The 26,039-nt window shown below is 40.5% G+C and overlaps 1 protein-coding gene across 1 annotated transcript in view; it reads left to right on the top strand.

Annotated features, from left to right (window-relative positions):
• Window positions 1-390: 390 nt before the first annotated feature.
• NAA35 (N-alpha-acetyltransferase 35, NatC auxiliary subunit) overlaps window positions 391-26,039 on the top strand; it is an 87,851-nt gene continuing 62,202 nt past the window's right edge. The window contains 2 exon segments of the mRNA XM_053702433.1: window positions 391-448; window positions 559-637. The gene's annotated coding sequence lies outside the window, so the exon portion shown is untranslated.

Below are 26,039 nucleotides of genomic sequence, written 5' to 3'. Positions count from 1 at the left end.
CTTGTATGTTTGAATTTACAGGGTTCCTGCTGCCAGCCTAGTGTTTGCTAACCCTGTAAACTGAGTATTCAACAATGTAAATCAATGGACTAAAACAGTGTAACATTTGCCCTTATAATATAATTAGCTGAACTCCATCTTGTGGTTGTGTTGCTATCGTACTCATATTTCGCTGTCTACACAAAGACGAGCTCCAGGAATGTAATAAATGTGTGACGCTCACACACCCAGTCAGTGTCGGTTGTGCAACTACAGGTGTCAGTACACGCGCAGCAGCAACTCGCACTGTTGTGTATAGCAGGTGTCTCACACACAAGCTGCTTCAAGTCTCAGTGACGTCACGGGAGCTTACTCCGCTCAATTCTCACCATGATATCGCGATATGTGAGAGAACAGAAGCTGCCTTGCTATTTCTCAGAGCACGCATTGCTACGTAAAGGCCTATAATGTATTTATTCACTGTCAAGTAACTATTATTATTATTTAGCTCTATCTGTAACTATGATTTGGGGTTTTCAACTACGTTACTCTCTATTTCTCACATTTCCCTGATCCCAGATCTAGCCCCGCATTTTCTTGACGTCATCACGCAGTCGGTACGGAACGTGCAGTACTGATAGCTGAACCGGTGGTGGAGGTGAGTAGGGCAGTGTGTGTGACAGACAGTATCTGACTGGGGTTAAAGAGGGATACCCCAGCAAAGGGTGACTTTTAGGGCATTATGCTCTGCTGAATGAAGGGAAACTAATGTATGTGAGAGACAGTCTTAGCATGTTTTGAGGCAGATATATAACCTGTTAATTCCGTTCCTTATTACTGTGTAATATTTAACTCTTTTTTTCACTTTAAAAAGAGATGCTAATGTGAAATATGTTCTTCGATCTAAACGTTTGTGTCATAAAAGTACAATACTGTATATTGATGTCCGAAGGTCCTGTCTTCTATATAAGCTATGGCTAAATTTACTCCTGGGCTTAGTTGTGTCTATAATGTTATGAACAATAATAATACATTGTGCAGCCTTCTAAAGTGTCATTGAAATAGAAAAATGTGCTTTAATTTGCTAAAGCATGTGCTTGTAGCACTACATACTCTGTAGATGTATGTGTCTAACTTCAGCAACGTGGTTAAACACATAGTTAAAGTACAACTATGGAGCTGCTCCTTTAACACGTGACTGCAAAAGTACTGCTTTCAGCCCTGTATTAAACTTTGTGCAACTGGGAAAGTAAATTGCACCAGTGAGCAAATAATTTAGGTAGTGTAGGTCAGCGGTCGTCAACCGGTGGTCCGTGAGAAGATGTTGGTGGTCCATGACACCATCAAGCAGGAATTAATCTCCTCTGATGGTGTTACCCCTGTCGCGCCGCAACTCCCTACAGTGCCTGGCTGGACATCCGTGAAAACTGACGGAGGAGGAGTTAAATTACGATCTTCCTACGCACGTTGCATAGTACAGTGTAAATTGCGTAGCTAGATTGTTTCTTTTCAACTCCTCCCACCCGACACGCTGCTCAGTGGAAGATGCTTCCATTTTAAAGCCAGCAGAGGTTGATATAGTCTTAACTTGAAAAAATAAATAAATATATATATATATATATATATATATATATATATATATTTATTTATTTTTTCTCTTATATGTAATTTATTTTCTTCCCTTTACCTGTCTCTTTGTAGTAGTTTTCCTAATTCCTTCAGATGGACTTGCATCACTGTTTTAGCTTCCTCCCCTCCATCTTCTTTTTTTCTTTTATTAAATATTAATTATTTTTCAGTCTAATAATTTTCCCTCGCACAAAGCCATTCCACCTGAATTCCAGTAATTGCCATCCAGCAGATCAGCCATATGCCACCAGTATTACAGTAATTGCCAGTAACATCAGTCGTGGTTAGCTCACATCCATATTGAGAGCTTTCTGATATAAACTTAATTTATGACTCTAATGTCTGTCCATGATCATAAGTAGTTTTGAATAATTCCTAACTGGGGAGGTAACTTGGAAGTCTTGCGGTCCTTTTTAAACATAATTATTTTTTTACCACTTTCTGCCTCTTTTTTCCAGCTCAAAAGTTGGCACTCACCCTTCATCTGTCATTTGGAAGTATTCTCTCAGTTCTGTCATTCAGTGAATTCCAAAAAAGAATTCTTAAAAATGTGTAAATATATACATAATGTAAACTTAGCTATGGTTATACTAGTTATGTACAGTATGTGTGTGTATTATATATATATATATATATATATATATATATATATATATATATATATATATATATATATATATATATATATATATATATATATATACACACACACACATTATAGAGGTTTCATGTTAGTGGTCCACGAGATTAAAAATTGTGAGTTTAGTGGTCCCTGAGGTCCAAAAGGTTGTGTACCCCTGGTGTAGGTGATTGGGAAGCAGGTTAAGCGGTGACTATTTAGAGACCAGGGAGGTGTTGAGAGAATGGTGACTATGCCTACAAATGTAAATGGCACAGAATTATGAGATTTCAAAATTAGAGTTTAATACCAAAAGGAGAGGTGATGGACCAATCAGGTGTTATGAAAATTACATGTGTGTGAAACAAAATTAGTGCAGGAGGAAAACAAGATGAGATTAGTCTGTTCTAGTTAAAGTTGTTTATGAGAGGAATATGGAACAAATTATTAGTATATGGGAGCAAAAAAAGGCTTTGAGGCAAAGATGAGTTTATGTAAAGTAGGCACAATCTCAAACGGATACTGGTTTTGTTGTTTTTCCTTTTTCTTCTCAAGCCAGTATGCATTTTTTTTAATTTCATAGAGATGTTTCCTCTACATTACACTCTTTAAAGGGATAGCAATGTCAAAAACTAAATGTACATGGGTGCGTATACATTTAAAATAAAAACAGCTATTACTGTGTTTTTGCAGCATACGCACATATCCTGTGAGTGCCCGTGCACCGGTATTCAAACCCCAAACCTTCTCTGAGTCAGCAGTGACTTTTATGACACAAATTATGTCTTTAAAAGCGATACACACCACCGCCAGCTCTCTGAGAAAGTGTGGTGTTTGAATACTGGTTCACGGGCCCTCGTCGGATATGTGCGTATGCCGCAGAAAAACAGCAATAACTTTTATTAGAAGCATTTTTGCAATATCCTTCCATTAACAAACATGCTTCTAATAAAAGTTATTGCTGTTTTTCTGCGGCATACGCACATATCTGGTGAGGGCATGTGCACCTGTTATATTAAATTATTCATGATTTAGTTATATACCGTTAGGATACTTATTAAACTGGGTATAATTAACCTTCCAATTTCATAAGTTAATCATTCATATTTGACCAACTTTGCAGCTGTACTTTATTGTAAGAAGAATAATCATTACCTATTAACAATTAAATACCATTATAGGTTTCACGTTCATTTTTACTGCTTGCCTCCTCCCATCTCACACATAGGTCCTTGTGCAGATATATTCCACTCCAGATAGTCTTCAATTTATTGAGCTTCTTGAAACTTAGTAAGGTATTGTTTCTGTGTACATAGAATTGCAGGGGAACAATGGGATTAAAGGGACAGTAAAGTCAAAATTTAAAACGTTCATGATTCAGATAGAGCATGCAAATTTAAAACATTTTCCATTGTACTGCTATCTAATTTGCTTCAATCCTCATTATCCTTTGTTTAAAAGCATATCTAGGTAGGCTTAGGACTAGGAATGCAGTACTGGGACCCAGCTACTAATTGGTGGCGGCACATATATGCCTCTTGTCATTGGCTGCTCCTTCAACAAAGGATACCAAGAGATTAAAGCAAACCTGATAACAGAAGTAAACTGGAAAATTGTTTAAAATTGTGTGCTCTATCTAAATAATAAAAGAACAGTTTTGGGTTTGTGCCCCTTTATTTCTAAATTTTGTTTATTTTAGAGCCTTTTTGCTTAAAAGAAAAGGCATGCTTCAGACACCATTCATTTCCAACACTGTCCAGACCAGTGTGACCAGACCGCAAGTAAGTATATAAAATCAATCTATCTTGGCCCTCCCTGGTAATGCTTAGCAGTAAAAAGCCCTCTCCCAAAGGGGCATGGACGGAAATGACAACTCCCCTGATTACCTATAAAGCTAATCTGGACCCATTCCCCCTATCCTCCTCCTAGCTCTGTACAGCCTTCAAGGTGGACAGTACTAGTAGACCCTCTCTTCAATCCCGGGCAGTGCTAGGCTGCAAGACTTAAAGGGACACTGAACCCAATTTTTTCTTTCTTTCATGATTCATATAGAGCATGCACTTTTAAGCAACTTTCTAATTTACACCTATTCTCAATTTTTCTTTGTTCTCTTGGTATCTTTATTTGAAAAAAGCAGGAATGTAAGCTTATGAGCCGGCCCAATTTAGGTTCAGGACACTGGATACCACTTGCCGATTGGTGGCTGCATTTATCCACCAATCAGCATTCACTACCCAGGTGCTGAACCAAAGATGGTCCGGCATGTAAAGCTTACATTCCTGCTTTTTCAAATAAAGATACCAAGAGAACAAAGAAAATTAATAATAGGAGTAGATTAGAAAGTTGCTTAAAATTGCATGCTCTATCTGAATCATGAGAGAAAAAAATTGGGTTCAGTATCCTTTTAACTTGGGGGACTTTGCTTCCCCTGCAGTGGATGGATTTTGTAGACGGTTACGGTTGTTTTCATCAGGCTGGGTGAGAAATGCATCACTGATTGGTTAATATGCTCACTTGCCTGTGGATGTTCATTTCTACCTGGTCACATTGGTCTGGAGAGTGTTGGAAACAACTTGTTCCTGATTATACGAGGGTATCAGTCAGCTGGACTGCTGTGAAGTTCCAGCTTTTAGCACCTGAAGGTGCAGCTTTAGTGTGAGTGTTATTTATTGCCTCTCATTGCCATTATTTCTAACTGTGCTAGGCCATGTGGCACCCTTGTGGTGTTTTATTAAATAGAAAGCTATATTTAGATTAATTTAAAAAGCATTTTATTAAAATAAATCATATTTAAATAAAAAAAAAATCAGATTTTTTTTTTTTGTATTTTTATTTGACATTTACACATTGCTATGTGTGCCACACAAGTAGTTCTAGTGTGTTTTAAGTAGACATGGAGATTCGGATGCTTAGTTAGCATCTGAATATTGAAGAAGGCGGCCACTCGTGGTGTTTGGCTCTTTTCGGAGTCGCATATCTTCTTGTGAATGTGCAGCACACTAAGATCTGTGCAAATCAAGAACTTATTGTTGCACTTTCACAGGAAAGAATATGGCTCTGTCTGAAACGAGTCGACGGCCATAAGCGGCCGCCGCCTTCTATATTCAGATGCTAACAAAGCATCCGAATGTCAATATCTAGTTTCGAGAAAATGTGTTGCCCTCTAAGCATTAAACATAAAGGGCCCAGAATACAAATGGAGTGTTACTGATATCGCAGATTGTTATCAATATTGCAGGTCTGCGCTATGAATAGAGAACAATCTAGTATTGCAAGTGAATGGTTAAAAAGAATAACCAGAGAATGTCTGGCGCATCCTACACTACTTAAGTGCGGCCTATACTGCGGCAGTGCTAAACATTGCTCACATTATAAGTTATTAGTCATGTGTTGTGTGCAAGGTCAACAGTTAGCACAAATGTCATCTCGCTTACCCCACAGCATGCACAAAGAAATTTGTGGTGCTAGGTTGTTGTTCTTATTGTGCCTTTTAGGCCGCATTACCTTGCAGATTTTAGGCAGAATATTACTTGTGGTAATTTATGCACCTCCTCCTATAACTTCTGCAAATTGGTAAACTAAGTGTTTTCCTTTGACATCGCTGCCTACCTGTGATTTAAAAACACAGTAAACGCCTTGTAATTACAAAACACTTCTGTTGTCCTGCTGTAGAATAACGTCATACAAGTTTAAACATTTTTTTAAATAAATTAACATCTTATTTGCTTAACTTTTCAATAGTCAAACTCCACCCACCAATTACCTTATATGGAGGATCCAATTTGAGTCGACCACAGGTATATAGAGCATTGTTTTGCCTTTATCTGACTAAAGCCAATTAGGGAAAGATGTGTAGCAGGGTTAAAGGGACATAATACTCATATGCTAAATCACTTGAAACTGATGCAGTATAACTGTAAAAAGCTGATAGGAAAATATCACTTTAGCATCTCTATGTAAAAAAGGAAGATATTTTACCTCACAATCTCCTCAGCTCAGCAGAGTAAGTTCTGTGTAAAAAGTTATACTTCAGCTGTTGCTCAGCTGCAGGTAAAAAATGAAGAAATGAACAGCTGCCAATCAGCATCAGCAGTGCTGAGGTCATGAACTCTTTTACTGTGATCTCATGAGATTTGACTTAAAGGGACACTGAACCCAATTTTTTTTCTTTCATGATTCAGATAGAGTATTCAATTTTAAGCAACTTTCCAATTTACTTCTATTACCAATTTCTTTTTAAAGACACAATGAGTCCACGGATCATCATCCTTACTTGTGGCATATCACCTCCTGGTGAGCAGGAGGAGGCAAAGAGCACCACAGCAGAGCTGTTAAATAGCTCTTCCCTTCGCTCCCACTCCAGTCATTCTCTTTGCCTACGTTAGTGATAGGAAGAGGTAAAGTGATGTGTTAGGTTAGATTCTTCAATCAAGAGTTTATTATTTTTAAAGTAGTGCCAGAGAGTGCTACTTTGTTCTGGGGTGTAGCCTTAGTCCATATCAGTCTCTACAGTAGAGCTTTGGTGGCTTTAGAGCTATGGGAACTTGTGGGACATAATTCTCACTGTGCCTCCCATTTTCAGCTGCCCTATATGCTTCAGCTTGAGATTCTTTCTGACTCGGCATGACTTTATCTCTCAGGCCAATGTGAGGGAGAGGACCTCTCAAGCTTGGGAACTGCCCTCCTGCCAGGCAGTGTTTGAGGTAAGTGCTACTTTTTCTGGGATTTAAGGAGTCTCAGTGTTTAACTTAGCACTGGGGCACATAAGGGGTTAATGGGAAGCCTTATTTATGTGGGGACAGTGTCAGACTTTCAGAATAAAAGTCTTATTTGGGCAGTGATTTGGTGCAGGCACTGGGGCTGGAGTTATGTTGCTAATTTTATTTTTACTACAATGGAGGGCTCCGGTGGTTTCACTTTAGTTTTCTCTCTAAGAGGGAAACAGACTTGCAGCACGCCCACGAAGGGCGGGACTTCCTGCTTTTTGGCGCCTCTGCTTGTAGCTCTATTTCCAAGCAGTGGCAGGAGGATAGTTGTGCCTATAACTTCAGATGTGCTGTACTGGGGTTTTTCTGAGCTAGAGCAGCATGTAGATACCTTTCATGCGCTTTTAGCACAGATGCGTTCCTAGTCCGTTTTTTTTCTGGCAGTCTGCGGTAACGGATCGTTGTCTTCTGGGATCCGGTAGCATTGGTTAAGGTAGGATCACTTCAGCAGGTTGCTGTGGTGCAGAGGTTTAATTATTACTTATTTTTTTCTGACCCTTTTATTACTACAGCAAAATTGGCAGTTTTGTCAAGAGAAAGAAAAACTGTTTAAATTTAAGAGACAGTAACAGTTTTTGATAATCTTATTGCTATTCCCAGTATTTTTTTTCTGCTCAATATCAATATTTTATGTGAAAGATGGATCAAGATGAGGTGCAAGCAGTTACATGTGCTTTATGTCTTGATGCAAATGTGGAACCACCAATCCCTTTCTGTACTACATGTATTGAAAGGACTGTAAGTTTTAGGGATACATTTTTACTGAGCCAATCTCCTCTCAGGCAGATGTCGTCCAAGAGTCTTCTGATGAGGGTCAATTTATGCCGCAACTTTCTCCCCAAGCGTCCCAAAAATTAACGCCCCCACCAGCAGTACCCTGCGCTTCTGCTCTAGCACCTGCTGGAGTTACTTTAAAAGACATAGCTGCGGTTATGTCTTCCACAATTTCTGATGCGTTGTCTGCTTTTCCTATGCTTCAAGTCAAGCGCAAGATGAAAGACAAACATGTTATCAGTGAGGTTTCTGATGTCATGGTGGCAGTCTCAGAGGTACCCTCCCAGGGACCTGAGATGGAGGGTATAGAGGTTTTATCAGATGGCGAGATTTCAGATTCAGAACCTTTGAATGATTCAGAGATTGTCTCTGATTTAAACTAGAACCCCTGCGTATGTTACTCAGGGAGGTGTTGGTTACCGTAGACGACTGTGATTCGACCGTAATAGTCGCTCCGGTGAAGGCGAGTAAATCGGACAGATATTCGAAGTTCCTACTTAGATGTTTTTCCAGTTCCTAAGCGAGCTTCGAAGATTGTTTCTAAGGGATGGGAGAGACCAGGTATTCCCTTCTCTCCGTCTCCTAATTTCAGAAAGATGTTTCCTATAGCTGACACTGTCAAGGAAGCTTGGCAATCGGTTCCTAAGGTAGAAGGGGCTATTTCCATTTTAGCCAAGTGAACTACTATTCTTATTGAGGATAGTTGTGCCTTTAAAGACCCCATGGACAAGAAGTTGGAGGGTCTACTTAAAAATATTTATGTTCACCAGGGTCTGCTGTTGCAGCCGGCTGCGTGCATTGCTACTGTCACTAGTGCGGCAGCTTATTGGTTTGATGCTCTGTCCGAGTCTCTTAAGTCTGAGACTTCTTTGGAGAAGATCCAAGATAGGATTAAAACTCTGAAGTTAGCCAATGCTTTTATTACGAATGCTTCTCTGCAAATTACTAAATTAGCAGCTAAGAGTTCAGGGTTCTCTATCCTAGCCCGCAGAGCTTTATGGTTAAAACCTTGGTCTGCGGACGTTTCATCTAAATCTAAGCTTCTAGCTATTCCTTACAGGGGAAAGACCTTGTTTGGACCTGGCCTGAAGGAAATTATCTCTGACATCACGGGAGGTAAGGGTCATCTCCTTCCTCAGGATAAGAGAAATAAACAAAAAGGACGACAAAGTAATTTTCGTTCCTTTCGCAATTTCAAGGGAAATTCTTCCACTTCCTCCTCTAAACAGGAAGCAAACTATTCGCAATCTAAGCCTACTTGGAGACCCAACCAGCCTTGGAACAAGGGTAAACAGTCCAAGAAGCCTGCTGCTGACTCCAAAACAGCATGAAGGGCTTGCCCCCGATCCGGGACCGGATCTGGTGGGGGGCAGACTTTCTTTCTTCGTTCAGGCTTGGGTGCGAGACGTTCAGGATCCCTGGGCTATAGAAATAGTGTCCCAGGGATACAAACTGGAGTTAAAAAAAATTTCCTCGAGGAAGATTTCTTCTTTCAAGATTATCTGCAAATCGGATAAAAAGAGAGGCATTCTTACATTGTGTAAGAGACCTCTACTCCCTGGGAGTGATTATTCCCGTTTCTGAACAGGAACACGGGCAGGGTTTTTATTCAAATCTGTTTGTAGTTCCCAAGAAGGAGGAAACTTTCAGACCTATCTTAGACCTCAAGACTCTGAAGAAGTTTCTCAGAGTTTCATCTTTCAAGATGGAAACTATTCGTGCTATTCTTCCATTGATCCAGGAGGGTCAATTTTATGACGACAGTGGACTTAAAGGATGCATATCTACATGTTCCTATCCACAGAGATCATCACAAGTTCCTAAGGTTTGCCTTTCTGGACAGACACTTTCAGTTCGTGGCTCTTCCTTTCGGGCTGGCCACGGCACCCAGAATTTTCACAAAGGTTCTGGGGTCTCTGCTGGCGGTTCTAAGACCGCGGGGCATTGCGGTGGCGCCTTATCTGGACGATATTCGAATCCAGGCGCCATCTTGTCAACAAGCAAGGTCCTATACCGAAATTGTACTATCCTTAATGAGAACTCATGGGTGGAAGGTAAATCTGGAAAAGAGTTCCTTAATCCCGAAAACAAGGGTTTCTTGGGAACTTTAATCGATTCTATATCTATGAGGATTTTTCTGACAGAGGTCAGGAAATCAAAGATTCTAGATACCTGTCGACCCCTTCAGTCCAATCCTCGGCTGGCAGTGGAATGGAGATTATGCAGACTTGTCTCCTCAAATAACCCTGGAACAGGAGACAAGGGACTCACTTCAATGGTGGTTGTCTCTGCATCATCTATCCCAGGGAACATGCTTTTGCAGACCATCCTGGATGGTTGTGACAACAGATGCCAGCCTTCTAGGGTGGGGAGCTGTCTGGGGTCCTCTAAAGGCTCAGGGAGTGTGGACTCGGGCGGAGTCTGTTCTTCCTATAAACATCCTGGAACTGAGAGTGATCTTCAATGCTCTTCTGGCCTGGCCTAAGTTGGCTTTGGCCCAGTTCATCAGATTCCAGACGGACAACATAACGACAGTGGCTTACATCAATCATCCGGGAGGAACGAGGACTTCCTTAGCGATGACCGCGGTAGCCAAGATAATCCGGTGGGCGGAGGCCCATTCTTGCCATCAGTCAGCGATCCACATCCCAGGGGTGGAGAACTGGGAGGCGGACTTTCTGAGCAGGCAGACCTTTCATCCGTGAGAGTGGGAACTCCACCCGGAAGTATTCTCCAACCTGATTCTCAAATGGGGTCGGCCAGAGTTAGATTTCATGGTATCTTGTCAGAATGCCAAGCTCCCGAGATACGGGTCAAGGTCCAGGGATCCCCAGGCGGAACTGATAGATGCTCTAGCAGTTCCTTGGTCCTTCAGCCTAGCATATATTTTTCCCCCGTTTGGTCTTCTTCCTCGGGCCATTGCTCGAATCAAACAGGAGAAGGCATCAGTGGTCCTCATTGCTTCTGCGTGGCCTCACAGTATTTGGAATGCAGATCTGGGGGACATGTCATCCCTACCACCTTGGAGACTGCCATTGAGGAAGGATCTTCTCATTCAAGGACCCTTCCTTCATCCAAATCTAATTTCTCTGAAGATGACTGCTTGGAGATTGAACGCTTAATCCCATCCAAGCGGGGTTTTTCTGATTCGGTCATAGAGACCTTGATTCAGGCACGTAAGCCTGTAACTAGAAAGATTTACTATAAGATATGGTGTAAATATCTTTATTGGTTTGAATCCAAGGGCTACTCATGGAGTAGAGTTAAGATTCCCAGAATTTTGTCTTTTCTCCAAGAAGGATTGGAGAAGGGTTTATCGGCAAGTTCCCTAAAGGGTCTGATCTCTGCCTTATCTATTTTGTTACACAAACGTCTGGCTGATGTCCCAGGTGTTCAATCCTTTTGTCAGGCCTTGGTTAGGATCAGACCTGTGTTCAAACCAGTTACTCCTCCATGGAGTCTGAATTTAGTTCTTAAAGTTCTTCAAGGGGCTCCATTTGAGCCTATGCATTCCTTAGATATTAAGTTATCTTGGAAAGTTTTATTTCTTGTTGCTATTTCTTCAGCTCGAAGAGTGTCTGAGCTTTCTGCATTGCAATACAATTCGCCTTACCTTATTTTCCATTCGGATATGGTAGTTTTACGTACTAAACTAGGGTTCCTTCCTAAGGTTGTTTCAGACAGGAACATTAATCAGGAGATTGTTGTTCCTTCCTTGTGTCCTAATCCTTCTTCTCAGAAGGAACGTCTTCTGCACAATTTGGATGTAGTCCGTGCTTTGAAGTTTTACTTACAAGCAACTAAAGACTTTCGTCAGTCTTCTCTGTTTGTAATTTTCTCTGGAAAACGTAAGTGTCAGAAAGTTACAGCTACCTCTTTCTTTTTGGTTGAAGAGTATCATCAGCTTTGCATATAAGACTGCTGGACAGCAGCCTCCTGAAAGAATTATGGCTCATTCCACTATGGCGGTTGCTTCCTCATGGGCATTCAAAATGAAGCTTCTGTGGAACAGATTTGCAAGGCTGCAACTTGGTCTTCTCTTCACACTTTTTTTAAATTTTACAAATTTGATACTTTTGCCTCGGCTGAGGCTGCTTTTTGGAGAAAGGTTCTTCAAGCAGTGGTGCCTTCCGTTTAGGTTCCCTGTCTTGTCCCTCCCTTATCATCCGTGTACTCTAGCTTTGGTATTGTATCCCACAAGTAAGGATGATGATTCGTGGACTCATTGTGTCTTTAAAAAGAAAAGAAATGTATGCTTACCTAATAAATGTGTTTCTTTTTAGACACGATGAGTCAACGGCCCGCCCTGTTCTTTTTAAGACAGGGTGTTCTTTTTTGTAAACTTCAGACACCTTTACACCTTTGCTTTTCCTATCTCTTCCTAACTTTGGTCGAATGACTGGAGTGGGAGGGAAGAGAGGAGCTATTTAACAGCTCTGCTGCTCTTTGCCTCCTCCTGCTGACCAGGAGGTGATATCCCACAAGTAAGGATGATGATCCGTGGACTCATTGTGTCTAAAAAGAAATAAATTTATCAGGTAAGCATAAATTTTCTTTTTTCTTCGTTCTCTTGCAGACTTGTTTATTGGTGCTGTCCAATCAGCAAGGACAACCCAGGTTATTCACCAAAAATGGGCTGGCATCTAAACTTACATTCTTGCTTTTCAAATAAAGATACAAAGAGAATGGAGAATATGTGATAATAGGAGTCAATTAGAAAGTTGCTTAAAATTGCATGCTCCATCTGAATTACAAAAGAAAAAATTTGGGTTCAGTGTCGATTTAACTCTCATGAGAGTTCATAGTAAACTTTCTTAAACTGAATAGGAAAATAGGAGGAGTGTGCACGAAAGCTCACTCCCTTAGCTGTCCCGGGACAGACATTCTGATTTGCTGCTTTGAAGTCCTTTACAATGGGATGTGGCTACTGAGGAATTGTTGAGGTAAAATATCTTTTTTTTTTTTTTTTTTTTACATAGAAATGTTCAGGTGATATTTTCTAGTCAGCTTTTTATGGCTATGCTGCATCACTTTCAAGTGTTTCAACATTTGGGTATCTATCATGGCCCTTTGATATTGAGAAGCCTTATTTGTGCTTTCAGGTCTGAGAATTAAAAGAAACACAATTTTCTAGAGCCTAAAGTACATGAAAGAGGGCAAAATAAATAATAAGTCTATTGCATAGTTGTTTTGCTATGCATAACTAAACATTTTATATCAAAATCTCAAATTGTTTACTGTCCCTTAAGGGGCATTTCTACTCTTGCCGCGACTATAGTTACTGCAGTCGGAAGTACATATGTACATATGTATTAGTGCCTAATTCTCTAAAGCTCTCTGCTCTGGAGAGATTCTATAAGATCCCTCATCAGCATTATGGGGCTCCTCAGGGATTGTTTTAAAGGCAAGTTCAACCTTGGAGACTGTGTCTAATTAAGGGGAGGTCTGTTAAAGTGATCATAAACTTTATCCAATCAAATGTTATAGAAATAATCTTTGTCATTAAAAAAACTAGAAATTAACAACCAAATATAAGCCATTTCTATATCTTGGCCTATATCCATGGGTAATACTTAGCAGTGGAGGACCCCTCATCAAAGGGACTTGGACAGAACTACCACTCCTCTGATTTACCTATAAAGGTAATCCTCAGGCACCTCCCTTTCCTCTTCCTCGAGATGTCCAGTCAAAAATGCGGACTAAGAAAAAAGGGTTGGTAAGTATTACCCTGGGATATAGGCCAAGATATAGAAATTGCTTATATTTGGTAATTTCTAGTTATCATGGCCTTCCCTGGTAATACCAGTAAAGAGAGTATAAAGCAATACGGTAGATGGGTAGAAAAAATAAGATTACAGTCAACATTAAGCAACCGTAGCAGATCGGCACATATCAAGCCTAAAAGGAAACTAATGTATGGCAAAAAGTCAAACTACTCGTAAAGAAATCCCCCAGAGTAAGATCTCTATCTCAAAAGACTAAGATACTGTGACTGCTCTTATAAGAACACATCTCAATACTATTCAAAACTTGATCACCTTCTACCTAAAGAATAAAAAAATAGTCCTTAAAAAAAAAAATAAGAAACTTCAAATTTGAATTTCCCACTATATATCAATAGAACAATGACAAAATAATAAATCCAAAAAAAGGTAAATGTAGTAATAAAAAAGGTGCATGACCCATATGGCAGGAATCAGTCGCATAGGATAGTGGAATCCTTTATTATTGTACATAAACTGTATAGATTGCATTCTGGCTCTAAGAAATTTCCCCAAGCCAACTTCAGTGGAAATTGGAGGTTGACTTCATATAAATTCTAGAGATTAAATAAAAAAAAAACTATCAGTTTGAGTAATTTGCCATTTGAATAGGAGTCTTATTGTATTTTATGCTAGACAAGGCAGTTATATATGTGTACTATACACTCAGGAATCATTGCCATATATGCTATGATTCTTGATCTTTACCAGTACCATGCTTTGTCAAACTCCAGGTCATCAAACGCACCGTGTTTATGAACTCGGCTATGTTTAGTATTTTTTTTTCTTCTGAAATGCTAGTTATTCATACTCAGTATATTTTAAGGTTTTAAAAGAGGCCATCTTGTTTAGGTCCTGATATTTTCATATCCAAGATACAATGGGTCTAACAGTGGCCCTTTCTGTTGTAATCCCGAATGGCCCCTATATTTCATAACGTCAGCCTAGGTTGTCCAAGAGTGCCAATTTGTTTTTTTTTAAAGGGGTAAGCTTTGTTTTTTTATTTTCTATTATAGTCCAAGTGGTGTGAAGAGTGCTATTCATATAAATATTTGAAGTTATTATTATTATCGGTTATTTGTAGAGCGCCAACAGATTCCGCAGCGCTATAAGCAAAGGGGGAGTACAACAAAACAATTATAGGGATCAAATGGGTAGAGGGCCCTGCCAAGAGTTGCACTGTTGTAGTCAGCTCTTAAGAAGGTGATCTACAAACAGCTGGACTTTTAGGCTTACGTGCTAAGGGGGTTCAGGGGATAGCAAGTTAATCTCTTCCCCTGAATTTTACAGTCTTAATTTAGAGTGCTCTGTGTGGACAGAGTGTGTTTTGAGTCTAACTACTAATTGTCTTCTAAATATATGTAAAATGTAATTTTACTGTGTGCTCTTGGAGACATAATCCTGTAATTTGCAATTGTTTGATATAGTAACCTCAATAAAAATAAATAAAAAGCACATTACTTTATATTTTCCATGTTATACATGACAAAGGCTGAAGCTTTCCCAAATGAGTTAATGGGATATATACAGAATTCTGAAAATGGCCTGGTAAGGGTCCACAACCCTATTTCCAGAATACTGTGCATAACTTATTTGGGAAACCTTCAGCCTCTGTGAGGTCTACACAAACAAATTAATTAAAGAAGAAAAAAAAACTGGCACCTAAGTTTTTTTTTTTTTTTTGGTTGACTCCTAGATTAAAAAAAAAAAAAAAGTTAAGGGACACTGTACTCAAAAAAATTCTTTCGTGATTCACATAGAGCATGCATTTTTAATCAACTTTCTAATTTACTCCTATTATCAAATTTTCTTCATTCTCTTGGTATGTTTATTTGAAAAGCAAGAATGTAAGTTTAGATGCCGGCCCATTTTTGGTGAACAACCTGGGTTGTCCTTGCTGAGTGGTCAATAAACAAGTGCTGTCCATGGTACTGAAGCAAACATTTGCTGGCTCCTTAGCTGAGATGGCTTTTTTTCAAATAAAGATAGCAAGAGAATTAATTAAAATTGATAATAGAAGTAAATTAGAAAGTTGCTTAAAATTGCATGCTCTATCTGAATCATGAAAGAAAAAATTTGGGTTCAGTGTCCCTTTAAGCCCTGGTTTAGCTTCTCTGCTTCCACTTTGTGGTCTCCCTGCACCGCACTAGAGTTCACAAAGGGGGAGAAAAATCAAGAGAGAAGAACGCAGTAACTATTTACATTGAGCTATAACGGAACATTGACACCTACAGGTAGAAATGAAAGTTGCAGGCACACATTTGATTTTTATCTGGCACTGCTCCATACTTTCTGCAGACATGCTGCATATTCTGCAATGACACTGCAGATCGCAGCATGTTCTGCCTTGGTTTCAGTATACCCCTGTTTGCCTGATAAGAGTATGCACAGGTCCAAAACAATTCTAGACAAAGAGTCTAGAACAGTACACAAAAATAACTTGAAATTCAGGACACATAACTGACATGATGATCACTTGAAATTAACCGTATAAACAGTAGGAGACCCCCGCCAGAGTGAATAAAGTGATGTTACCATAAATGCTACTAAATCTAAAGGAAGGTCCCCAAACTGTACAATTATGTTATGGTAAGTATAGGATATAAGCCAAGACATGAACATAAAAACTAGCTTTAACCCCTTAAGGAACGGGTATTTCAGACAAACTTCCCCAAAAGACCAGAGCATTTTTAGCATTTTTGCCATCACTACATTTTAAACAGAAATATAGCCCTTTTTATTTACCTATCAAATATATATATATATATATATATATATATATATATATATTATTTTTTTAAGTAGACAACCCATTTTGGTATATTTCATGCCACCATTTCACCGCCAAATGCGATCAAATAAAAAAAAATTATTAACTTTTTACAATTTTAGGTTTCTCACTAAAATTATTTACAAACAGTTTGTGCAATCATGGCACAAATGGTTGTAAATGCTTCTCTGGGATCCCCTTTGTTCAGAAATAGCAGACATTTATGGCTTTGGCATTGCTTTTTAGCAATTAGAAGGCGCCCCACACATGTATTATGCCCAGCAGTGAAGGGGTTAATTAGGCATCTTGTAGGGTTAATTTTAGCTTTAGTGTATCGATCCCTCTCAAATAGCTCTCTTACCTCCCCCACCCTACAATGGTCACCCCCATCTTAAGTACTGGCAGAAAGTTTTTTTTTTTTTGTAATATATTTTCTGCAGTGTAGGATTCTCCCCCCAACAGCTCTCTAAACCTCCCCCCTCTACCTGTCTGCCAGTACCAGTTTGCTCTAATTGTTATTTATTTTACCCCCAAAAAACTTTTTTTTTTCCTGTAGTGTAGCTGCCCCTTCCTCTCCCAGATTGCTTTCCCACCCGATCCCCCTCTCCCTGCTTCCCCTCCTCACCCCTCCCTCCTTCCCACTCACTGCCGCTGTTCACGACGACTACATAGCATAGCGGTCCCTCCCGCCTCCCTCCTTACCCACCCACCAACAATCGGCACCACCGCTGTCCGATGCAGAGAGGGCCACAGAGTGACCCTCTTTGCATCCGTAACTCTGCAGCTCTTATTTCTGCAGGGCTCAGGACTGCAGCGTTGTTAAGGGCCCTTTAGCCCACTATACCAGAAATAGTCTGGACTACAAGTACAATCTAAGAAAATAACCGTTATAAAGAAATTTGAAATATCTTGGATAAAACGTACATGGACAGAAAAGGGATCAAAAACACAAAAATAAACCTGAATAAAGTCTTCCCCTTAACTACAAACAATGTATAAATAACAACAACAAAAAAATATTCATACTGCAAACATGAAATCCAAGTAATCATAACTTCAAACTGAAAATACTGTAATTCAGATAAATTAGCGATTCTAAAAAAACATGTTCTAAAAATACAGAAAAGTAACTACTGCCAAACTCTGGATCATTCCTTTCAATTGTTAACTGCAGATGAAGAAAGGTAAAATGTCATTCCAGGAAAATGTTTATCCCCATGTCAAAAAAACTACAGAAATTGGATCAAATGATAAAACATCCCGACTTACCTGCTGTTCCTTCTGAAATAAAAAAATCTAACATGAATTTCTCTTGTAAGGTGTATCCAGTCCACGGATTCATCCATTACTTGTGGGATATCCTCCTTCCCAACAGGAAGCTGCAAGAGGATCACCCACAGCAGAGCTGTCTATATAGCTCCTCCCCTAACTGCAACCTCCAGTCATTCTCTTGCAGCTCTCGACAAGGGAAGTAACTAGAGAGATGTGGGGAATTAGTGTAGTTTATCTTCAATCAAAAGTTTGTTATTTTTAAACGGTGCCGGCGTTGTACTGTTTTTTTACCTCAGGCAGAAATTAGAAGAAGAATTTGAGGTTTTTGATGATCTTAGCAGGTTGTAACTAAGGTCCACTGCTGTTCTCACACATAACTGAAGAGTATGGGTAAACTTCAGCTGGAAAAACGGCCTGCAGAATTAACTGCCCTGAGGTATGTTCAGTATATTTTTTTTCTAGAGGATGATAAGAACTAGAAAATGCTGACAGTGCCTGATATAGTTAAGGTAAGCCTGATTGCAGTGATTTAATAATGACTGGCATCATGCTTGCAGTAAAGGGTAATCTTCATATTACTTTCTATTATGGCTTAGTATGTAAAACGTTATATATATATAAAGTAACGTTTTTTACTGAGGTGATAAATCTTTATTTGGGGCCTAGTTTTCCACATGGCTGTTAGTTTACTCCTGGGAATAGTTTTTTAAGGCCCTCTGACTTTGAGTGCATGGTGGGAGGGGCCTATTTTCGCGCTCTAATTGCGCAGTTGTTTTTTACATTCTGAGACATCCAGCTTCCCTGAAGGAGTCCCCTGTCATATTGGACCTCTGTAAAGGGATTTTTGTGCCTACAAAAGTCGTTTTATGGGAAGGTAGGAGCAACAGTAGAGCTGTGGCAGTTTGCTTGTGACTGTTATAACGGTTTTTACAGTTTTTTTTTGCTTTGTTTTTGAACCTGAGGGGTTAATCATCCATTTGCAAGTGGGTGCAATGCTATTTTAGTCTATTATATACACTGTAAAAATTTCATAGAGTTAACTGCTTTTTTCACTGTTTTGCAGTTTTTGTGTTTGTTTTTTTCCCTTAAAGGCACAGTACCGTTTTTTATATTCTGCTTTTTCACATTAATTAAAGTGTTTTCAAAGCTTGCTGGTCTCATTACTAGTCTGTTAAACATGTCTGACATAGAGGAAACTCCTTGTTCATTATGTTTAGAAGCCATTGTGGAACCCCCTCTTAGAATGTGTACCAAATGCACTGATCTTACTATAAGTTAGAAAGACCATATTCTGGCTTTAAAAGATTTATCACCAGAGGAAATTGACAAGGGGTAAGTTATGCCGACTAACTCTCCCCACGTGTCAGAGCCTTTAACTCCCGCTCAAGGGGCGCCAAGTACATCTAGCATACCCATTGCGTATACAAGGCATGGCGGCAGTTATGAATCATACTCTTACAGAAGTATTGTCCAAACTGCCAGGGTTACAAGGAAAGCAAGACAGCTCTGGGGCTAGAAAAAATACAGAGCTCTCTGACACTTTAGTAGCTATGTCCGATTATAGCCTCACAATGTGCAAAAGCCGAAGGAGAGCTTCTATCTGTGGGTGATTTTTCTGACTCAGGGAAGACACTTCAATCTGATTCTGATATGTCTACATTTAAATTTAAGCTTGAACACCTCCGCATGTTGCTCAGGGAGGTATTAGCAACTCTGGATGACTGTGACGCCATTGTAGTCCCAGAGAAATTGTGTAAATTGGATAAATACTACGCAGTGCCTGTTTACACTGATGTTTTTCCAATACCTAAGAGGTTTTCAGAAATTATTACTAAGGAATGGGATAGACCAGGTGTACCGTTCTCTCCCCCTCCTGTTTTTAAAAAGATGTTTCCCATAGATGCCACTACACGGGACTTGTGGCAAACGGTCCCTAAGGTGGAGGGAGCAGTCTCTACTCTAGCGAAGCGTACAACTATCCCTGTCGAGGACAGTTGTGCTTTTCTAGATCCAATGGACAAAAAATTAGAGGGTTACCGTAAGAAAATTTTTATTCAACAAGGTTTTATTCTCCAGCCCTTTGCCCCTGTCACTGCTGCTGCGGCCTTCTGGTTTGAGTCTTTAGAAGAGGCTCTACAGGTAGAAACCCCATTGGATGATATCCTTGACAAGCTTAAAGCTCTTAAGCTAGCCAATTCATTTGTTTCTGACGCCGTTGTTCATTTAACCAACTCAGGTTTTGCTATTCAGGTGCATCAAGTGTTTGTTATTTTAAAATAGTGCTGGTATGTACTATTTACTCTGAAACAGAAAAGAGATGAAGATTTCTGTTTGTAAGAGGAAGATGATTTTAGCAAACGTTACTAAAATCGATTGCTGTTTCCACACAGGACTGTTGAGATGAAGTAACTTCAGTTGGGGGAAACAGTTGGCAGACTTTTCTGCTTGAGGTATGACTGGCCACATTTCTAACAAGACTATGTAATGCTGGAAGGCTGTCATTTCCCCTTATGGGGACCGGTAAGCCATTTTCTTAGATTAAGTAAAAGAATAAAGGGCTTTATAAGGGCTTAAAAAACTGGTAGACATTTTTCTGGGCTAAAACGATTACTTTGCTAAGCATATTTTGCAGATTATAACTCTTAATAGTTATTATAATCTTGGGGATTGTTTAGAAAAATGGCAGGCACTGTATTGGACACCTTTTTCAGATGGGGGCCTTTTCTAGTTATAGGCAGAGCCTCATTTTCGCGCCACTAATGCGCAGTTGTTTTTGGAGAGCAAGGCATGCAAATGCATGTGTGAGGAGCTAAGAACCACTGAAAAAGCTTATAGAAGGCGTCATTTGGTATCGTATTCCCCTCTGGGCTTGGTTGGGTCTCAGCAAAGCAGATAGCTGGGACTGTATAGGGGTTAAATGTAAAAACGGCTCCGGTTCCGTTATTTTAAGGGTTAAAGCTTTCAAATTTGGTGTGCAATACTTTTAAGGCTTTATGACACTGTGGTGAAATTTTGGTGAATTTTGAACAATTCCTTCATACTTTTTCACATATTCAGTAATAAAGTGTGTTCAGTTTGAAATTTAAAGTGACAGTAACGGTTTTATTTTAAAACGTTTTTTGTGCTTTGTTGACAAGTTTAAGCCTGTTTAACATGTCTGTACCATCAGATAAGCTATGTTCTATATGTATGAAAACCAAGGTTTCTCCCCATTTAAATTTATGTGATAATTGTGCCATAGTGTCCAAACAAAGTAGGGACAATGATGCCACAGATAATGATATTGCCCAAGATGATTCTTCAAATGAGGGGAGTAAGCATGATTCTGCATCATCCCCTTCTGTGTCTACACCAGTTTTGCCCACACAAGAGGCCCCTAGTACATCTAGTGCGCCAATACTTATTACCATGCAACAATTAACGGCTGTAATGGATAATTCTATTGCAAACATTTTATCCAAAATGCCTACTTATCAGAGAAAGCGCGATTGCTCTGTTTTAAACACTGAAGAGCAAGAGGACGCTGATGATAACTGTTCTGACATACCCTCACACCAATCTGAAGGGGCCAGGAGGGAGGTTTTGTCTGAGGGAGAAATTTCAGATTCAGGAAAAATTTCTCAACAAGCTGAACCTGATGTTGTAACATTTAAATTTAAATTAGAACATCTCCGCGCACTGCTTAAGGAGGTATTATCTACTCTGGATGATTGTGACAATTTGGTAATTCCTGAAAAATTATGTAAGATGGACAAGTTCCTAGAGGTCCCGGTGCCCCCCGACGCCTTTCCTATACCCAAGCGGGTGGCGGACATAGTAAATAAGGAGTGGGAAAGGCCCGGCATACCTTTTGTTCCTCCCCCTATATTTAAGAAATTATTTCCTATAGTCGACCCCAGAAAGGACTTATGGCAGACAGTCCCCAAGGTCGAGGGGACGGTTTCTACTCTAAACAAACGCACTACTATTCCTATAGAGGATAGTTGTGCTTTCAAAGATCCTATGGATAAAAAATTAGAGGGTTTGCTTAAAAAGATGTTTGTTCAGCAAGGTTACCTTCTACAACCAATTTCATGCATTGTTCCTGTCACTACGGCAGCGTGTTTCTGGTTCGAGGAAGGGTATGGACAGAGTTCAAGCACTTAAATTGGCTAACTCTTTTATTTTAGATGCCGCTTTGCAATTAGCTAGATTAGCGGCGAAAAATTCAGGGTTTGCTATCGTGGCGCGCAGAGCGCTTTGGCTAAAGTCTTGGTCAGCGGATGTGTCTTCCAAGACAAAATTGCTTAACATCCCTTTCAAAGGTAAAACACTGTTTGGACCTGATTTGAAAGAGATTATTTCAGACATCACAGGGGGAAAGGGCCACGCCCTCCCTCAGGATAGGTCTTTTAAGGCTAAAAATAAGCCTAATTTTCGTCCCTTTCGCAGAAACGGACCAGCCTCTAATTCTACATCCTCTAAGCAAGAGGGTAATACTTCACAACCCAAACCAACCTGGAGACCGATGCAAGGCTGGAACAAGGGTAAGCAGGCCAAGAAGCCTGCCACTGCTACCAAAACAGCATGAAGGGATGGCCCCCGATCCGGGACCGGATCTGGTGGGGGGCAGACTTTCTCTCTTTGCTCAGGCTTGGGCAAGAGATGTTCAGGATCCTTGGGCACTAGAAATAGTTTCTCAAGGTTATCTCCTGGAATTCAAGGAACTACCCCCAAGGGGAAGGTTCCACAGGTCTCAATTATCTTCAAACCAAATAAAAAGACAGGCATTCTTACATTGTGTAGAAGACCTGTTAAAGATGGGAGTAATTCATCCAGTTCCAATAAGAGAACAAGGGATGGGGTTTTATTCCAACCTGTTCATAGTTCCCAAAAAAGAGGGAACATTCAGACCAATTTTAGATCTCAAGATCCTAAACAAATTTCTCAGGGTTCCATCGTTCAAAATGGAAACCATTCGAACGATCCTTCCCACCATCCAGGAAGGTCAATTTATGACCACGGTGGATTTAAAGGATGCGTACCTACATATTCCTATCCACAAGGAACATCATCAGTTCCTAAGGTTCGCTTTTCTGGACAAGCATTACCAGTTTGTGGCACTTCCATTCGTATTAGCCACTGCTCCGAGAATTTTCACAAAGGTACTAGGGTCCCTTCTAGCGGTTCTAAGACCAAGGGGCATTGCAGTAGTACCTTACTTGGACGACATCCTGATTCAAGCGTCGTCTCTGTCAAAAGCAAAGGCTCATACGGACATCGTCCTAGCCTTTCTCAGATCTCACGGATGGAAAGTGAACAAAGAAAAAAGTTCTCTGTCCCCGTCAACAAGAGTTCCCTTCTTGGGAACAATAATAGATTCCTTAGAAATGAGGATTTTTCTGACAGAGGTCAGAAAATCAAAAATTCTAAGCTCTTGTCAAGTACTTCATTCTGTTCTTCGTCCTTCCATAGCGCAGTGCATGGAAGTAATAGGATTGATGGTTGCAGCAATGGACATAGTTCCTTTTGCACGAATTCATCTAAGACCATTACAACTGTGCATGCTCAGACAGTGGAATGGGGATTATACAGACTTGTCTCCGACGATTCAAGTAGATCAAAAGACCAGAGATTCACTCCGTTGGTGGCTGATCCTGGACAACCTTTCACAGGGAATGAGCTTCCGCAGACCAGAGTGGGTCATTTTCACGACCGACGCCAGTCTGGTGGGCTGGGGCGCGGTCTGGGAACCCCTGAAAGCTCAGGGTCTATGGTCTCGGGAAGAATCTCTTCTCCCGATTAAATATTCTGGAACTGAGAGCGATATTCAATGCTCTCAAAGCTTGGCCTCAACTAGCAAAGGCCAAATTCATAAGGTTTCAATCAGACAACATGACGACTGTTGCATATATCAACCATCAGGGGGGAACAAGGAGTTCCCTGGCGATGGAGGAAGTGACCAAAATAATTCAATGGGCGGAGGATCACTCCTGCCACTTGTCTGCAATCCACATCCCAGGAGTGGAAAATTGGGAAGCGGATTTTCTGAGTCGTCAGACATTCCATCCGGGGGAGTGGGAACTCCATCCGGAAATCTTTGCCCAAATAACTCAATTATGGGGCATTCCAGACATGGATCTGATGGCGTCTCATCAGAACTTCAAGGTTCCTTGCTACGGGTCCAGATCCAGGGATCCCAAGGCGACGCTAGTAGATGCACTAGTAGCACCTTGGACCTTCAACCTAGCTTATGTATTCCCACCGTTTCCTCTCATTCCCAGGCTGGTAGCCAGGATCAATCAGGAGAGGGCTTCGGTGATCTTGATAGCTCCTGCGTGGCCACGCAGGACTTGGTATGCAGACCTGGTGAATATGTCATCGGCTCCACCATGGAAGCTACCTTTGAGACAGGACCTTCTTGTTCAAGGTCCATTCGAACATCCGAATCTGGTTTCCCTCCAACTGACGGCTTGGAGATTGAACGCTTGATTTTATCAAAGCGTGGGTTTTCAGATTCTGTAATAGATACTCTGATTCAGGCTAGAAAGCCTGTAACTAGAAAAATTTACCATAAAATATGGAAAAAATATATCTGTTGGTGTGAATCTAAAGGATTCCCATGGAACAAGATAAAAATTCCTAAGATTCTATCCTTTCTACAAGAAGGTTTGGAGAAAGGATTATCTGCAAGTTCTCTGAAGGGACAGATCTCTGCTTTATCTGTTTTACTTCACAAAAGGCTGGCAGCTGTGCCAGACGTTCAAGCATTTGTTCAGGCTCTGGTTAGAATCAAGACTGTTTACAGACCTTTGACTCCTCCCTGGAGTCTAAATCTAGTTCTTTCAGTTCTTCAAGGGGTTCCGTTTGAACCCTTACATTCCGTAGATATTAAGTTATTATCTTGGAAAGTTTTGTTTTTGGTTGCAATTTCTTCTGCTAGAAGAGTTTCAGAGTTATCTGCTCTGCAGTGTTCTCCGCCCTATCTGGTGTTCCATGCAGATAAGGTGGTTTTGCGTACTAAGCCTGTTTTTTTTCCGAAAGTTGTTTCCAACAAAAATATTAACCAGGAGATAGTTGTACCTTCTTTGTGTCCAAATCCAGCTTCAAAGAAGGAACGTTTTTTACACAATTTGGACGTAGTCCGTGCTCTAAAATTCTATTTAGAGGCTACTAAAGATTTCAGACAAACATCTTCTTTGTTTGTTGTTTATTCTGGTAAAAGGAGAGGTCAAAAAGCAACTTCTACCTCTCTTTCCTTTTGGCTTAAAAGCATTATCCGATTGGCTTATGAGACTGCCGGACGGCAGCCTCCTGAAAGAATCACAGCTCACTCCACTAGGGCTGTGGCTTCCACATGGGCCTTCAAGAACGAGGCTTATGTTGACCATATATGTAAGGCAGCGACTTGGTCTTCTCTGCACACTTTTGCCAAATTTTACAAATTTGATACTTTTGCTTCTTCAGAGGCTATTTTTGGGAGAAAGGTTTTGCAAGCCGTGGTGACTTCCATTTAGGTGACCTGATTTGCTCCCTCCCTTCATCCGTGTCCTAAAGCTTTGGTATTGGTTCCCACAAGTAAGGATGACGCCGTGGACCGGACACACCTATGTTGGAGAAAACAGAATTTATGCTTACCTGATAAATTACTTTCTCCAACGGTGTGTCCGGTCCACGGCCCGCCCTGGTTTTTTTAATCAGGTCTGATGAATTATTTTCTCTAACTACAGTCACCACGGTATCATATGGTTTCTCCTATGCATATTTCCTCCTGTCCGTCGGTCGAATGACTGGGGTAGGCGGAGCCTAGGAGGGATCATGTGACCAGCTTTGCTGGGCTCTTTGCCATTTCCCGTTGGGGAAGAGAATATCCCACAAGTAAGGATAACGCCGTGGACCGGACACACCGTTGGAGAAAGTAATTTATCAGGTAAGCATAAATTCTGTTTTTCGTGCCTTTCGAAACTTCAAGAGTGGCGCAGCTTCAACTTCCTCTAATACAAAACAAGAGGGAAATTTTGCCCAGTCCAAGCCGGTCTGGAGACCTAACCAGGCTTGAAACAAAGGAAAGCAGGCCAAAAAACCTACTGCTGCCTCTAAGACAGCATGAAAGATCAGCCCCCGATCCGGTAACGGATCTAGTAGGGGGCAGACTTTCTCTCTTCGCCCAGGCTTGGGCAAGAGATGTCCAGGATCCCTGGGCGTTGGAAATTGTGTCCCAGGGATATCTTCTGGACTTCAAAGCTTCTTCCCCAAAAGGAAGATTTAATCTCTTACAATTATCTGCAAACCAGATAAAGAGAGAGGCATTCTTACATTGTGTTCAAGACCTCCTAGTTATGGGAGTGATCCACCCAGTTCCAAAGGAGGAACAGGGGCAAGGCTTCTATTCAAATCTCTTTGTGGTTCCCAAGAAAGAGGGAACCTTCAGACCAATCTTAGATCTCAAGATCCTAAACAAATTTCTCAGGGTCCCATCCTTCAAGATG

The sequence above is a fragment of the Bombina bombina genome, chromosome 2, assembly GCF_027579735.1.
Source record: "Bombina bombina isolate aBomBom1 chromosome 2, aBomBom1.pri, whole genome shotgun sequence".
NCBI classification, from domain to species: domain Eukaryota; kingdom Metazoa; phylum Chordata; class Amphibia; order Anura; family Bombinatoridae; genus Bombina; species Bombina bombina.
Note: the sequence above shows the minus strand (reverse complement) of the source record. Positions and strands in the feature narration are given on the sequence as shown.